At 50.4% G+C, this 17,638-nt stretch overlaps 1 long non-coding RNA gene across 1 annotated transcript in view; it reads left to right on the forward strand.

The window, feature by feature from the left end:
* Positions 1 to 14,491: 14,491 nt before the first annotated feature.
* LOC114886013 overlaps positions 14,492 to 17,638 on the forward strand; it is a 10,159-nt gene continuing 7,012 nt past the window's right edge. The window contains exon 1 of the long non-coding RNA XR_003791229.1: positions 14,492 to 15,434. This is a non-coding gene — a long non-coding RNA (uncharacterized LOC114886013). The remainder of the gene's footprint in view (positions 15,435 to 17,638) is intronic.

The raw sequence follows: 17,638 nt of genomic DNA on the forward strand, positions 1-17,638 counted from the left end.
TCGGCTGGGTGCCCAAGACCCTGAAGCATCTGGAGCCCTTCTCATGTTGTCACCCCTGCCAGCTGGGGCCAGAAATGACCCTGCTCTAGGGTAAGGGACAACTGGGAGAGAGAAGGCAGCTTTCTAGCACAATCTTTACTCAGAAGGTTATTCTGTCCGCCCCCCAGTGCCAAGGCAGGGAGGTGTGTAAGTGTGTGTATGTGTGTGTGTGCATGTGGCTGTGTCCTGGCCCGGTCCTCCTTGCCTGGAAACAGGGGAATGGAAGACCTCCACGGGGCTCTCCAAAGAAGCCTCAACGTGCCCCAAGAACGTGCCCGCAGCAAAGCAGTGATGTCAATCCTGGCCTTTTCCCGGTCCTTTTCCTCTGCCCCAGCCATGAGGCTGGTGGTGTCGGCGGGGAGGAGGGTGTGTGCTGAGAGTCTGCGCCATCCCACGGGACTCAAGTCCATTGGGGTGGCAGGAAGAGTTGACTAGCACTTAAGACGGAAATTCTGAGCTGAGCTGGGCCCGGAGGGACACTGCTCTGGCCAAATTGGGAATGAGGTTGAGGAGGGGGTGGAGAGGCTCCAACGTGGCCCCCTTGGGCGACAGTTGTTGGAGGTGCAAAACCCCTATTTGCCCAATAAGTGTGTCTGTCCCTGCTGGAGCAGGGGGTCTGGTCTTCCTCCGTGGACCCACCGGCTGGAGGCGGACTCAGCCACTGGGGGCTGTCTTCTGAGCCAGGCCTGGAAACACCTGACGCGCAGAGCTGCTCTCACGCTGCACCAGCCTCGGGCGCAGGGCAAGGGGGTGGTGCTGGGGGTGGGGGTTGCGAGGGGCCGGCGCTGCATACCCAGCAGTCGTTGCTGACGGCCCGCGGCTTGCAGCCCCTCCTGCCGCCCTCCAGTGCCCCTTTGGAGGCTCTGTCTCCTTTCCGACCTCAGTCTTGCCCTCTGGGAGGTGGTGTCCATCAGGCCTCTCCATCTGCCCTTGGGCTGGACCCTCTGAGGCTTCCCGGAGGGACCCATGTGATCAGCTGCCCCTGACAGCACCCCAGCAGCTTCTTAGCTGAGACCCCAGGCCCTGGCCGTCCACCCTCCCGACAGAGTGACCACAATTGTGAGCGCAGCTTCCCCCGAGCACATTTTTGAAACATTAAAGCAAATTTTAATACAGGGGAGAGTTGACGTGACACTCCTTTATTAAAACCTAAGGACATCTTTATAAAAACTACTGTATATAAAGACAAAAGCAGTGCAACAGCGGTCCGTGTAAAACACATCATTATTATTAGTAGTAGTAGTACATTATATTATTATTAGGAATATTATTGGTTTTTGGTTTTCCCGGTTATCAGCTCTCAGAGAGACCCCACGCCTGCTCATGTGAAGTAGGGGTTTACAGGAGAGAGACAAGTCTGTCCCATGGTGTCTTCGCCCTTGTCCAGCTGATCCTGGGGAGGACACACCGACCTTGGGTGGGGGGGTCCTACCTTGTCAGGGTGACAAAGCCCCCCACTCTCGCAGTCCCCACTTAGTTATTGCCCATCACCCAGACCCTGACTGTTTGGTTATTTGACAGTGACGTATCCCACTAGCTTTAACCTATAAGATGGGGAAGAGAAAGGAAGGAACCGAGGTGAGAACTTGAGGTGAGTTTCCAAGAAGAGATTCTCTTGGGGACACCAGTTTGGCTCCAGTTGTGACCACACTGGATGCCCACAGAGGCCGTGTAATCTGTAAGTTTTGATCATGTGCACGGTGACCGTTCCTGGGGTTCGCTGACTTTGATGGGATCCTGCACATTTCGGAGAGCAGTTTAGGGCAATTCACAGGGCGCCTTACTGCACCATCCCTGGGGTCACTGTTCACAGCACAGTCTATAGAAACGGTGCCCCCTGGAGGTGGGCACTGCAGCAGCCCTGAATTTCAGTCCGTCAAGGGCAAACAGGTCAGGGCTTTGACGTGAAGATAGGAGTTTTAGGTAGAGTGTAACTAATAGTCAAAGCTGCTCACTCATCAAGCATCTATCTAGCACCAACTGTCTGGCATCATCTTGGACTGAAAACTTGGGGGCGGGGCGAGGGGGGGAGACAATGCCACCTCCAAGGTCGCTTATTCTCCTTATGAATTTGAACATTCCTAACCGTTAGGCACAACAAGTCATTTCACAGGTGATCCCAGCCTCTCCCTCAGACACTGCATGTTCCCTGACATCTCCGTCTACAGCAGGAATAGCTCCCAGAGGGGCACTGGGTAAATATTTGTTGAATAGATGAATGAATGCATGCATGAACAAATGGAATTTCTAGAATCTTCTACCTCACCTGACTGCTCAACTCAACATTCAAGTTTTCAGGCCATGGGCTCCAAAGCTGCATACATTCGCCTAATCACCATCTGGTGCTGTAAGGAGGGGCTGGGGAGCCTGGCGTGGCATCAGTCAGACAGAGGGTGTGCCGTGTTTGTTTTCTGGAGGGGACAGGACATCACCCCAGCCTGGTGGTGAGTTCTGGGGCTGCAGGTGGCAGTGACCAGAGTGTCACTGGGTGGGTGGGTGGCTGCCCCGCTGACCTTTCAGATGGCCAGTGGGGACAGGTAGACACTGCCTATGCTCGCCAGGTGAGCGGTAAGATAAGAATCCCCCAAGGTTGCCGCAGAGAGGGGGCCACCCAGACGTGTCTGCAGTGACATGGCTGCCCCTCCACATGGACAAGAAATGCCCCCAGCAACTCCTCTCGGGGCTATCATGTCAACTTGGATCGCTGCGGAATCTGTAAATTCACCTCTGAGGGCCACCTAAGGCATGGCTCCTGCCATCGGTGGGGACCAATCAGCCAAGCTGAAAAAATGAAAATAAATCAATCAACAATTTTTAAAAAGTCTGTGACTCTGGGAAACTAATCTTCTTTTACGGCACGACCTCTAGGAGACACAGTAAATGGGGTGTCAGAGGAGCCAGGAGACAGGGCCTGGGCAGGGACGGTGGTCTGGAGGGACAGCAGAGGGCTGGGACACCGGCCTGGTGTGGACAGGGGTCTGGGGGTCTGCTGGGTGCATGGGAGATGGTGCCAGGCTCGATGTGACGGGAATGGCCTAAAGGGAGCTTTTGATTTGACGGTGAGCTGAGAAGCATCTCTTGGTAGAAGAAGCCTGTTAACCCCCATTCCTGGCTGTGTTTCCCCTGATGCCCCCAAGCCCTCCTTTCAAGCCCTGGGGATGAATTGGCCTGAAGGGTTTTTTGGATAAAGAGGAGAAATGCCCCCACTCCAGGAATGCTAGCTGCCTACTTGCTATTTCTCTAAAGCATCAGAGACGGGCTCGTCAGAGAGACGGGATCTACCTGCAGAATCACACGTGTGCATGTGTGCATGTGTGTGTGTGCGTGCGTGTGCTTTCAGTTAAGGCCTGTTTCCTATAGGTCCCGGTCAGCGTCAGATGTCGGGCTGGCAGCTGGCGGCCCCAGGCCCTTCTGAGCTAGTGGGCTGCTCCTTGAGGTGCAGGGGGATCTCAGAGGTTCAGGTGGGGGCAGAGAAGCCCATGGGTGATACCAGGTATTGGTTCTGCGTAGAGATTCCAAAACGCACAATTACGCTACACACAGATGAGAAGGAAAGCATAAAACTGCTCGTTATAACACACAGTTCCCAGTGGGAAAAAGTCCTTACAAATACAGGGAGTCAAAGACAAGCTCCTCAGCGGATATATTGCCATCTTCTCTCTCTTCTTTTTCTTTTGCTTTTCGTAGTATTATTATTGTTATTTTTACAAATTATGTGGTTATAGCCAGAAGCTCACAGTAAAAAGTAAAACTAGGCAGCTCGAAAAATCAGGTTAGGGAGTCACTAAAAAACACTAACTCTGTAAATCTCTACTTGAACCTTTCACTACCCTGCATCTTATTCTCAGGGACACTCTACTCATTGGCGCGTCTGCCTGCCATGGTAGGATGGGGCAGGTTTTTGTCAGGATGGCCCGTGTCCCAGGGGCTTTGAGGAGCCCTTGACATTGAGAGGGAATGAACCGCACATGTGTGCCTTTCAGATGGGCATTCTCACCCACGCACACTGCCCTCTCCCCTCAGCCACTCCGTCCCACGCCAACACCCCACACACTTGACAGGTGAGGCTCAGAGAGGTGAAGCGATTTGCCCAATACCACCCGGCGGGGAAGGGGCAGCGAGTGCTGTGGGTCCCTGCACTCCATCCCCTGCATCCCAGGCTGCCCTGTGTCCGTTTGCTAAGTCTGTGATGTCTGCTGAGCTTCACGATGAGGGGCCGTCTGCACACAACAGAGGGTTCTGATCCCCAGCCCGGCTGCAACAGTAAACCTCCACGGGGTCATCATTCGCTCCTGGAAAGACCTCTGGTGGAGTCAGGAGCAGCGCCTTGCAAGTTCTCAAGCCCAGGGATGCAGATCAGGGGAACCCTAGCCCTTGCTGGTCTCTGTGACAGTGACCTCTGGCTCTAGTGTTCGGGGCAGAGAGGCAAGGCCACCAGCTCCTTCTTGGCCGGGGAAGCGTCTCCGTATGAACAGCCGCATGAGCAGCCCCAGAACCGCAGGAAGCCAGAGAAGCAAGCCCCCTAAAAGTCCCTGCAGAGCTGACGTCAGCTCTGTGGACAGATGTTACGGGCATCCAAGTTTCTGTGGAAGGCCCGCCTTAAGTGGGAAGGGCTTCTAGAGCCCTTTCTTTTAGTCAAGGCAGAGAAGGCACAGAACTTGCCTGGGGTCACACTGCTCTCAGCGCAGAGCTGATGTCAGACTCTGGGTCTGTGCCCACACCGCTCTCCCCAAGGCTCAGGTCTCTCTGATTCCTGAGGCCATGCACATGGGATGCAGGTGTTTGCTGATCCAGCTGGGCTGAATGGCTGCTGAGCGCCCCTCCATGGCAACTGCTGCTCCGCGTGGACAAGGCCCAGGGGCAGGTCCTGGCGTGTCTCAGCATCCAGGGTAAAGGAAGCCACGCCTATCCCTAATCAATACCCCAAGCGAAGGTTCTCTGACATTGCCTCTGCCAAAACTGTACACCTGGGCCCTGGCAGCACTGTCTGGAGAAGACGGGACTCAAGCCACAGGTCTGGGTCTTCCTTAGCTTGCCTGTGTGGCCTTGGGCAAGCCACTTGACCCATCTGAGGCTCAGCATTGTAGTCCACGAAATGGGGAGAGTCCCTTCTTTATGGGCTTCGAGAGGGTGAAAAGCCAGGCTGGATGGAAAATGCTTGACACCCTGGAAACTTCTTTCTGCTTTATCAAAGGACAGGTGTTATGTTTTTCCAGGCTAAGGTGACTCACAGCGGACCATGGCATCTGGGCTCTCACCCACCTCTCTTTCTGCCCTTCCTCTGTGTCCCAGCCAACCTGGATTTCTTTTGGCTCCTTGAAAGCATCAAGCTAGTTGCTGCCTCAGGGCCTTTGCACTAGCTGTTCCTTCTGCCTGCAATATCTTTAATGTCCATGGGTGGCACTTGCTTATCATTCAGAGCTGGGCTTAGCCTGCTCAGAAAGCCCTTCCCAGACCACCCAAGCTCAACAGGACCCCCACGAACACTGTTTTGACCAAATTCTCGGCTTACTGCTCACTGCTATTGCTACCTTCCTTATTCACTGCTTATTTCTTCCCTGTCCTCTCCCCCAGCTAGGACACCAGCACCACGAGCAGGGGCCTGCCTGCTCACTGCCACGTCTGATGGGCAGAGGGTCTGTGGAAGACACTGGGTCCTGCTAGGTGAGGGTACATGAGCAGAGGAGCCGGGCCCACCCAGCCGGCGCTGGGGGAGATTTTGGCTTCACTAACACCAGGGGAATGAGGGTGTCTACACTGCCACCTTGGCCCTCGGGGATTTACGTGATCGTTTCCTAGGTCAGGCCCTTCCGTGTGTGTGCCCCCGGGCTGGCGGGGTGGGTGGTGGCAGTGGTGAGCTCTGTGGATAGATGTTACGGGCATCCAAGTTTTTGTGGAAGTCCCTCATTAAATGGGAAGGGCTTCTAGAACCTTCCCTTCTGCATTTCCACAGTGCTCATCACTCTGTCCAGCAAAGATCTGTGTGTCTGTCTCTCCCACCAGATGCGGCTCCCCCAGGGCAGGGACGAGGCCAGCCTGACTCATCTCCCTTCCCGATCGCTGCCCAGCAGAGGGCTGGCAGACAGTAGGTACTTAACCAGAATGTGCTGTGTGTAGGAGGGTCCTGGGGAAGCGACGGTGGAGAGCTTGGGTGATGGCCCATCCACTGTGGGACTGTGTTGGGGGTACCCTGGGCTGTGGAGCTTGGACTTTGGGTTCTTATACCTCTGAGGTCAAACCGAGGACTGGTCTCCTCCTGGCTGTGAGACATGGGCCATTTCTGCAGGGAGTTCATCCCACCCACCTCCCAGGTGATGAGAGAGGGCATACATGAAGATAATCTAGTGCCTGCCCCGAGGATGGCCTGAGACATGTCTCTCATTATCACTGTCATTATGGGAACAAATTCCATAAGAACGAAACCCCACCGGCATTTCACATCTCCAACACCCCCTGAGACACAGTGTGGCTGTGCCCTGTGCTTGCCAGCTCCATCTGGCTCACAGCTGCAGCAAGAAGCTGGAGCCCGGACGCTGGGCCAGACCCCCAGCACAAGGTGACTCAGGCCCATCAGAGAACTTGGGGGGACCCCAATAAAACCAATCAAACAAACAAAAAGGATACCCCTGATCACACGCACACGCACGCACACACACTCACATTCAATATTCTGACACAGAGAGGCCCACAGGCCACTACTGGAGGGAGCAGAGGCAAGGGAACCACGCACGGGTACGACACATGGCCTGAATCCTCCCGGCTTCACTTGGCCGGAGCAGCTGTGTCGGTCATCCTGAGTCCACCATGGCGCCACCTCTCAGAAACCACTGGCCCAAAATGGGACTATTGCTTGCGGACGGGTGGCTCAGAAGCCCCCCCCCTGCACCCGGCCCCCACCCCTGAGTTTGCTCGTAGTGTTAGAAGTCCGAGGAAGGTTTCGGGCACAGGTGGCGTTTTCTCCTCTGCCACCACTGCGGCCGTCTTGGCTCTCCCCGGCGTCTTGAAGTGGTACTTCTCGGAGGCTGAGCCAGGTGCTTTGGGTCTCACCTCCCCCATCCTGAGGCACGGCAAAAGGGTTTTCTAGGGAAGCAGAAAGGAACAAAGTATCACATGGTGTCTCCTCCATGGGGATGCGCTGGGGACATTTCTCTCTGGCCTCAGTTCCAGGAGAACCCAGGTTTTTCTCTGAGCACATGACATGTTTTTGTCTTCTAGTTATTGAGACCTGTTTGACTTTAAAGCTGGAAGCAAGACAAGCAGGTCTGCTATCACTATGGTTTCATACAGCACTAGTGCCCCTGGCCCAAGCAATAAGACAAGAAAAGAGCATAGAGTGTCAGGAGTGGGCTAGAAGAACCCTAATTACCATTATTGGCAGATCACGTACATAGAAAACCCAAGAGAATCAACAGGCTAGTTATTAGAACAGAGAGTGCAGATACAAAGATACAATTTTCAATCTGTAAGACAAAACCAGATCAACTTATAAAACCTATTACTCAGCCATAAAAAGAAACGAAATTGAGCTATTTGTAATGAGGTGGATAGACCTAGAGTCTGCCATACAGAGTGAAGTAAGTCAGAAAGAGAAAGACAAATACCGTATGCTAACACATATATATGGAATTTAAGAAAAATAAAATGTCATGAAGAACCTAGGGAGAAGACAGGAATAAAGACACAGACCTACTGGAGAACAGACTTGAGGATATGGGGAGCGGGAAGGGTGAGCTGTGACGGTGAGAGAGAGGCATGGACATATATACACTACCAAACGTAAGGTAGATAGCTAGTGGGAAGTAGCCGCATAGCACAGGGAGATCAGCTCGGTGCTTTGTGACCGCCTGCAGGGGTGGGATAGGGAGGGTGGGAGGGAGGGAGACGCAAGAGGGAGGAAATATGGGGATATATGTATATGTATAACTGATTCACTTTGTTATAAAGCAGAAACTAACACACCATTGTAAAGAAATTATACCCCAATAAATATGTTAAAAAAAAAAACTTATAAAACCAACAGTGTTTTTTTACCTCAACGTTTACCAGGGTGATTATATGCCTCGGCTTAGAATACTCCCAGTTAATACTTATTGTTCTGACAAGATTTTTAATATTGTTCCCTTTTCAGCCTCAAAAGTATTCTACTTTGGATGATAAACCAGATGGTCACCCTTGTTATAACAAACTAGAAAATATTAAGAACAGATACAGATAACACTCATAATAATAAAAAGAACCATTGTAAATCTTGGTGGCACACCACTGGATAGGACCATATCATACAAAGCCATGGAGAGGAAACCAGGACACTCCGGGCACATGGACAGGTCACGAGATCACTGGGATAAGGTCAAGAGTGTAAACACCAGCCCACGGGGCACTTACAGCTTTGATTGGCAGAGTTGAGTTGCCTTTGTTCTTTCTCCTCTTGAGATCACCTCCAAACAAGGATAATGAGGAACAGAAATACAAACTCCATCTCAGGAAGACACAGTGAATCCCCTGTCCTATAGCCATTTATAGGGGTAATTACCCAGTCACAAGTATCCACCTTCCCATACTCCCTTGCAGACCGGAGTGGTCACATACCCACTCTGGCCAATGCTATGCAAGTGGAAGTCTACTGGGAAGGGGACATGCATCCAGAGGAAGAGCGTGAGAACAAAGGACCTTCACAAATGTGGCTGGAGTGGGAAGCAGGGAGAAACCTGGTTCTGGTGGCAGCCCCAGATTGTCCACCTCCACACCATTGTAGCTGGGTTTCTGAAACTTGTATCTGACTACAGCTACTAACAGATAAACCATCTTCCACCAGACTCCAGCGTGCTCCATGGGCAAGGGGGGAAGTTAATGGAGGGGTTAAGCCAACAAAGTCCATCTTTCCAGAGGGCTTGATACTCCAAATGGCAGAGTCAACACACCATCTGCATCACTGGGCTCTGGGTGACAGATTCTGTGGTCCCCCATCACCTGCTTTATCATTCTCCATCCAGTACACTAAATATTTTACTTACTGGTCTAGCTTTTTTATTTTTTTTTTCTTTTTTTGCAGTACGTGGGCCTCTCACTGTTGTGGCCTCTCCCGTTGCGGAGCACAGGCTCCGGACGCGCAGGCTCAGCGGCCATGGCTCATGGGCCCAGCCGCTCCGCGGCATGTGGGATCTTCCCGGACTGGGGCACGAACACGCGTCCCCTGCATCGGCAGGCGGACTCTCAACCACTGCGCCACCAGGGAAGCCCTGGTCTAGCTTATTGTTTGTCTCTCCCAACTAGAAAATAAGCTACATGAGGGTCAAGGTATTTGTGTGTTGTGTTCATTTTTGCATTGCCAGGGTCTGGAGCAGTAACTGGTACACATAATAAGTCTTTGTTGAATGAATGAATGAAGCAAGAATTGAAAGCCCAGATGAACCCGATTTTAAGTATAAAGTAAACAGAAAAACTTTTCAAAACACATTTTTGAATTATAGCTCCCATGAGCCCTTCTTGCATAAATTAACAGAGGATACATAGAGGATAATAAAGGATAATATCCTATACCTTAGGATAACGAAGGGTAAATAGAGCAACTCTGGCAAGAGTACTAGCAATGAGAATCTATTTAACTGTAGGACTATGTCTGAAACTAATGTGTTGTGACTGTTATAGAAAAGAACAAAAAAGGAAACAGAGAACAAATATAAACTATGGTAGGGAAGGTGGAGGTCAGAAAGAGGGAGGTAACATGTCAACTACGTCTTATCTGCTTATAGTTGAGAGTCCAAAAAGATCAGTTAGAGATGGAAATAAATTAGAGGTACAAAGGTAAATGGAAAAATTAATATAATATAATCAACTAAAATCATTTGATGGAAGTGAGAGAAGGGGAGGGAGAGTAGATATGTTCTAATTTGGGCATCATTCATAGTAGGGAGAAAATAAACAGTGTCTAAAGAAATAGAGGATTAAGGGTATCATATGACAGTATAATTATGAAGATAACTATGGGATGAAAAACACAGCTTTCCAAATTGTCAGAAGATATATACACAAAAAAGAAAACAAAGAAAACAGAGGCCATATGGTGAAAATTGACAACCCCCACAAAAGCTATAAAAGCAGGAAGCATGTCATAAACTATGATGACAGAACTAAGACTAAATGTAGCTGCCATATTATTAAATGTTAATGAGCCATACACACTTGCTGAAAAAAAAAAAAAAAGACTCAGACTGGTTTACAAGCAAAATCCACTGAAGGTAGAATAATTCAGAAAGGTTTCATATAATAGGATGAGTAGATGATGAAAAGGTTTTGGACATGGACGGTGGTGACGGTTGTACAACAGTGTGAATGTACTTAATGCCACTGAACGGTACAGTGGTTAAAATGGTAAATTTTGTTATGTGTTTTGCCACAATTACACAAGAAAGAATGGGCAGAAACAAAACAAGTGCAAACCAAGAGAAACCAGGGGTCTTGATCTGAATGTTAGACAAAGCTGAAGTCAGGGCAAGAAATAGAGAATGAGAAAAAGAAGGTATTGTGTGGGGATCAAGGATGAGAGTCACCATGACGACTTAAAGTAATGAGTGTCTTTGCACCAAATAACATAGCCTCAACATTCATAGAGCAAGAAATCTGAAAATGTAGGAAGAAAAAGACAGAGTATGTTAATGTTGGTGCATTTTAATTCACCTCTCTCAGTCCCTCACAGATTAAGTTGACAAAAACATAAATAAGGTATAGAGAGCCAAATAACCTAATTAATAACATAGTATGTGTGTGTGTGTGTTTTTAGTTAATTAATTTATTTATTTTTGGCTGCATTGGGTCTTCATTTCTGCGCATGGGCTTTCTCTAGTTGTGGCGAGCAGAGGCTACTCTTCATTGCAGTGTGTGGGCTTCTCATTGCGGTGGCTTCTCTTTGTTGTGGAGCACAGGCTCTAGGCACACGGGCTTCAGTAGTTGTGGCACGTGGGCTCAGTAGTTGTGGCTTGTGGGCTCAAGAGTGCAGGCCCAGTAGTTGTGGCGCATGGGCTTAGTTGCTCTGTGGCATGTGGGATCTTCCCGGACCAGGGTTTGAACCTGTGTCCTCTGCATTGGCAGGCAGATTCTTAACCACTGCACCATCAGGGAAGCCCTATGTGTGTGTATTAAACAGAATCTTCCTTCTGTTCAAATGTTCTTGAAAATGCACACACAAAAAGCAATTATCAGGCCACAAAGAAATTAAATTCCAAAAAGTAGATGTAAGACAACATTCTCTGATCACAATACACTAGAATTTGAAAATGTTAATAACAAAACCACGAAACAAAACCTAAGAAGTTTAAAAATGCTTTAAAATAACTCTTGTGTCAAAGATAGAGCAAAAAATCAAAGTTGCAGAATATCTAGACAATAATGAAAATAAAAAGATTACATTTCAGAACTTGTGAGATGCAGCCAAGGCAATGCTCAGAGGAAAATTTATAGGTTTAAATATTTATATTAATAAATAAGAGAACATGAATTAGCTATCCAGCTCAAAAATTAGAAAAAAAGGCAAAATACCGAAGGAAGGCATAGGAAAGCACTTGATAAATTAAAACTGAAATGAAGTTAAAAACATAAAAGGAAGAAATGAATAAATAAATCCAATTTCTTACTCTTTTTGAAAAACAGGACACATTAACTGTTGGTGACTCTAATAAAGCAGAAGGAGAAAGTGACCACTTAAAAGTTATCTGTACTTTTCCTTTCCAATTCCGCTTCTCCACTATCTCTTAACCCCTCTAGATAGGCTTTTGACCCAACTATTCTGCAGGGTTTACCCTTGTTAAGGTCACCAAAGACCTCCATGTTGCTAAATCCAGTGGTCAATTCTCGGTCCTCCTTTTACTTGTCCCCTTGGCAGCACTGACACAGGTGATCACTTCTCCTGCTTCCAGGACACTCCAGGCCCCTCTCTTGGTTCTCCTCCTAATTTTCTTGCTGCTTCTTCTCAGGCTCCTCCGTGGGTCCCTCCCCATCTTCTCGGTCTCCTCTTCTCCTTTCCATCTCTACTCACTCCTGAGGAAATCATCTCCTCCCAAGGAATTAACTACTCTACATACATTAATGTCTCTTTCAGCCTCAAGCTCACACCATAGCTTCAAACTGTCTACTTGACATCACCATATTTAATAGACATCTCAAACTTAATATGCTCAAAACTAAAATCCTGATCCTTTGCCCCAAATCAGTTTTTCCCACAATTTTCCTGACTTCAGTAAATACAACTCCAACAGAGTCCCAGAGCATCTTTGGCCCCTCTCTTTCTCTCATCCCCAAATCCAGTCCACTAGTAAATCCTTCAGACGTATCCATCAACCTTGCCCTTCTGCCACCTCCATTGCTTCTACCATGGCCTCCTCGCTTATCAAGCTCTTCTGTCTACTCTCCATACAGCAGCCAGAGGGATCCTGTGAAAATCCATGTCACGTCATGTCCCTCCTCTGCTCAAAACCCTCACTGGCTCCCATCTCACTCAGAGTAGAAGCCAAAGACCTTCCTCTCCATCCTCTCTGGTCACATCCCTTATCTCCTCTCTTTTGCTCACTCCACTCCAGCCACGATGGCTCATTTTACGTGTCAACTTGACTGGACCACAGGGGTGGTGCCCGGATATTTGATCATACGTGGTCCTGGGTGTGTCTGTGAGGGTGTTTCTGGATGAGATCCGTCTTTGAATCTGTAGACTGAGTCAAGTGGATCACCTACCCAATGCAGGTAAGCCTCCTCCAATCCACTGAGGGCCTGGATAGAAGAAACAGGCAGAGGAAGGGAGAATTCCCTCTCTGCCTTCCTGTCTGAGCTGGGTCATCAGTCTTTTCCTGCCTTCAGACTTGGATTTGGACTGGAATTTACACCATTGGCTCTCTTGGTCCTCAGGCCTTCAGACTTGGAGTGGTACTGGGCCATCAGCCCTGCTAGATCTCTAGCTTGCCAACTACAGGTCTTGGGACTTCTCAGCCTCCAAATCTGCACGAGCCAATTCCTTGGAATAAGTCTCTTTATATATATAGCTATCTCTATGTAGATTTTACATATTTTATCTGTATTATATATAGACATATATTTATATATAGATATCTATCTATAATCTAGATTTATATATAGATATCTACATCTGTGTCTATACTATATCTATATCTGTATCGATATCTATCCTACTGGTTGTGCTTCTCCAAGAACTTAGACCAAGACGGCACCTGCACCAGCATGCTTCCCTCTCTTCTCCCAGATAAACACGTGGCTATTCCCTTACGTCCTTCAAGTCACCTATTACTGAGACCTTCTCTGACCACCTTATTGAAAGTTGGACTCCATCATCAACTCCCTCCCTGCTCTCATAGTGTTTTTCTCGCTAGCACTTATCACCATCTAACAGTCCACATATTTTATTTTATTTGTTATTTGGCCGTGCCGCCCTGCATGTGGGATCTTAGCTCCCTGACCAGGGATGGAATCCACGTCCCCTGCAGTGGAAGCGCAGAGTCTTAACCACTGGACCACCAGGGAATTCCACACGTATTTTAAATTGTCTGTAGCCTCCATATAAATGGGAGCTGGCCCACTACTCTACCCCCAGGACCAATAACGACACCTGGCACAGAGCAGGCGCTCAGGAAAGATGGGGGGAACACACAACCTACCCACTCAACCCTGTGCAACAAAATCAGAAACTTTGATGAGATGGGTGAATTTCCAAGACAATAGAAACTGCCCAGAGAATCCAGGAAAAGTGAATCTAAACAAAGCAATGCCAGAAAGAAAGAGAGAAACTGTCCAATGGCAAACCCAAAGTCTAAAATAAGAGAAAAGCAAATGAAAGCCATAATGAGAAAGCGTTCCAGAGCACAGCGCAAAGGAAGCTTCTACATTCCTCCACTCAGCAAGTCTGCAGAGATCAAAAAGGTTGAGTGCACCATGTGTTTGCTGGGTTTGGGGGGGAAACCTCTGCTTCGTGCTGGTGGGAGGGACGTCAGGTCACTCCTGGAAGGCAGCTTGGCACGCACCCAAGTTATAGATGCGCACGCCCTCTGACCCAGTAATTCCACTTAACCATTATCCTACAAATACGCTCACAAGGGCAAAATTCTTACAAGCTCATTTATTGCAGTAATGTGGGTAAAAGTGGAGGATTAGGGTCAAAGAAATGTCCATCACTGGGGAACTGGTTCAAAAACAATGGCTCCCCATGCAGTGGAGACCAAAGCAGAATGATGCCTCTGGAAGCCCCTGCTGGTGGCATCTTCTGCCAGGCCTAGGCTGGGTGCTGAGACACAGACCTGGAAGGAGGGGGCCCAGCCCTCGAGTGCTCTGAACTGGGGGGGAGCCACGCAGGGACCCTACAACAAGAGCGACAGATCCGCACTGCGTCAGTGCTGAGTGTCTGGGGGCGTGGCTTGGATGGGGGCGGGGACACAGGGAAAACTCATGTCAGGAAGTGAGGGAAGGCACACCAGGAAGAGGGGGCAGTCTGAGCCCAGGCCAATCAGAGGGTCACAGCAGGTGACGCAGGATCTTCCTGGTGGGCTGAGGCTAGACAGGCAGCCACGGAGCACTTCAACTGCCGGGCGAAGGCCCTACACGAGATCCCAGGGCTCTGGGACGTAGACGTGGAAGATCCTTCCTAATCCCAAGAAAGGTCAGAGTTAGGGCTGCTGTGATGCGGTATCTCTTCTGGGCTGGGCACTGTCCAAGCACTTTCTTTCTTTTTTTTTTTTTTTTTTTTGCGGTATGCAGCCCTCTCACTGCTGTGGCCTCTCCCGTTGCGGAGCACAGGCTCCGGACGCGCAGGCTCAGCGGCCATGGCTCACGGGCCCAGCCGCTCCGCGGCATGTGGGACCCTCCCGGACCGGGGCACGAACCCGCGTCCCCTGCATCGGCGGGCGGATCTCAACCACTGCGCCACCAGGGAAGCCCCAAGCACTTTCTATGCCTAGTCTCACTTCGCTCTCCCAACAGCCCTAGCCTTGTTTCCCCTATTTACAGGTGGGGAAACCGAGCCTCAGGAAGGTAGTGTGACTTGCGCAGTCACATATCTGGCTAGCGGTGGAGCCAGGAGTCCAGCCTGTACTGCCGGCCACTGGGCTGCACTGCCACCCCTCAGGTGCCGGGTGGTGGCCTGGCTAGGCTGGCTGTGGGGAGGCCAGTTGAGCAGCAGGCACCGCTGCCCTGGAGAGAGGATGCAGGGCTGGGACCCGGATGGGGCCCAGCAGGATAAGGAGGGTCTCCAGCTGGCTTCTGCAACCTAACTGGGGAGATAAGACAAAGCGCCTGGAAATTTGCATAACAATGGACGCTTCCAGAAGGCTGAGAATCTGTCACAGTAACTGCTCAGGATAAAAGCAGAGGCCTCGGGAGGCACAGCGTGACTACATTGCCAGGTGAGCCGCAGATACTGTGCCCACGGCACTGATAAGAGCTCAGCCTGGATCTAGTGGGGACACTAAGCCGGGAGTGGGGACAGGAGCCTTCAGCTCAATTTCTGTTGCGTCCTCACAGCAACCTGAGAGGTGGAGACGCTTTGACCACTCCTCACAAAGGGGCGAACAATGCGGGACCACCAGGGTGGTAAGAGGGCACTCCCACGGGGGGGAGAGCAGAGAGAGTCCCCCGGCACAGAAGGTGGTCTCTTAGTGGCAGAAGGTGTGGTCATGGGGGGCGGCATGGAGGAGGTGTGCTCGGTAATGATGATAGAAAGTGAAACGCGAGCATGGAGAAAATGTAACATAAAACTACTACAGGGAGCTGCCCTACAAGCCCCCTGAAACAAAGGGCTAAGATGAGAAAGACTGGTGAGGTGGGGGAGGAACTCTCACCCACGACCTGGGGAGCGCAAAATGGTTCACCTGCTTTGGGAAACGGGGAGCTGTACATGCTAAAGTTGAATATATGCCTGTCGCCTGGTGCTACATATACACCTGTGTGGGTATAACTCAGGCCCCCAAAGAGGTCTCCATCCTCATCCCCAGAGGCTGTGAATGTGGCCTCACGTGGTGAAAGGGATTCTGCTGGTGCGAATGAGTCGCGGGCCTTGTGATGGGGAGACTGGTTACCGGGTGGGCCTGGGGTCATCACAAGGGTCCTTAAAAGAGGGGGGCAGGAGGGTCAGAGTCAGAGAAAGAGATGTGAGGATGGAAGCAGAGGTCGAAGTGATGCCATCACAGGAAGGGCCCACACGCCATGGAACACAGGTCACCTCCAGAAACTGGCAAAGCCCAGGGAACAGATTCTCCCCGGAACCTCCAAGGAACCAGCTCTGCCAGCACCTGAATATTAGGGGTTCACAAGGCTCACGTTGAACTTCTGCCCATCAGAACTATAAGTGGATAATTTGTGCTGTTCTAAGCCACTGAGTTCGTGGTCACTGGTTGCAGCAACCCCAGGACACTTGTACGACACCCAAGGGAAATGTGTTCACCCGTTCACCAGAGTACTTGGCTGTGAATGTTCAGAGCAGCGTTATGGATCATAGAAACAACCCAGATGTCCTCAACAGGTAAAGGGATAAGCAGAGCGTGCTACATCCATATGATGGAGTACTACACAGCACTGAAAAAGAACGGGCTCTTGATATGCCCAACAACACAGGAGGAACTCACCTCATAGATAAAATGTTGCATGAGAGACACTGACCCCAGGCCCCACACCAGCCAATTCCAGCCTAGGAACAGCCCACGGTTGGGCAAAACCACTCAGGGGCTGGATGTCAGAGGAGTGGTGTCGAGGGGACGCGAGGAAGCCTTCTGGGTGTTGGAATGTTTCAATTTCGGATTGAAATTCACCAAGCTGTAGCATCAAGATGGGCACTTTATGTACTTCAACTCGGAAACCGTGAATAACCTCAGGAAATGAACCTCTGGTCTCACCTTGCATGCCCCAGTGATGGGGAGCTCACTACCTAGTGAGGAAAGCTGCTGGGCTGTGAAGGGAGGCTTCCTGGCAGGAGGCTCTTCCTCTCCTGAGCCCGTAACCTGCTTCTGGCCTCCTCCTCCCCCTGCTGCCAGCTCGGCCTCGGGGTCCCTCACTCTAGTCCTGCAGACACGGTCAGGCTCCACAACCCTCAGACCGATCAGGCTTCTCTGGATCAGGGCTTCCTTCCGTCCTCCCCCGCTTCAGGCGAGAGCTGCCTGGAGCAAGGCAGGGCCCAGGCCCCTTGGGTCCCTGCAGACACTCAGCCTGTGTCCTCGCTCACTGCCGTCACCCGCTGTCAGGCATCTGCCTCCGGGAGTTTGGGTTTACGCTCCTGCTAAGTGGGGACTTCGTGAGGCTCCCAGGAAGCAGAGCGTGTGACAGCGCCTCGCCCGCAGAAGGCGCTCAGGGCACGGATGTCCTGTGAAGTGGGCGGGGAAAGTGTTTCACAAAGGGGACGTTAGAGACCCGCTAGGAAATTTTAATTTTGCCTTTAGCAAGACAGCTTGTTGGTCCTCTAGACGGATGAAGAGGGGCAGTGATCCCGGTGCAGAAGGAGGGGCTGAGCAAGGGAAGGTGCGTGTGTGTGAGTGTGTGGTGTGTGTATGTGTGTGTGTGCATGTGTGTGTATGTGTGTATGTGTGGTGTGTGTATGTGTGTGTGTGCTTGTGTGTGT

This window comes from Monodon monoceros, unplaced genomic scaffold (genome assembly GCF_005190385.1).
Source record: "Monodon monoceros isolate NGI ecotype Baffin Bay Population unplaced genomic scaffold, NGI_Narwhal_1 Super_Scaffold_6, whole genome shotgun sequence".
NCBI lineage: Eukaryota > Metazoa > Chordata > Mammalia > Artiodactyla > Monodontidae > Monodon > Monodon monoceros.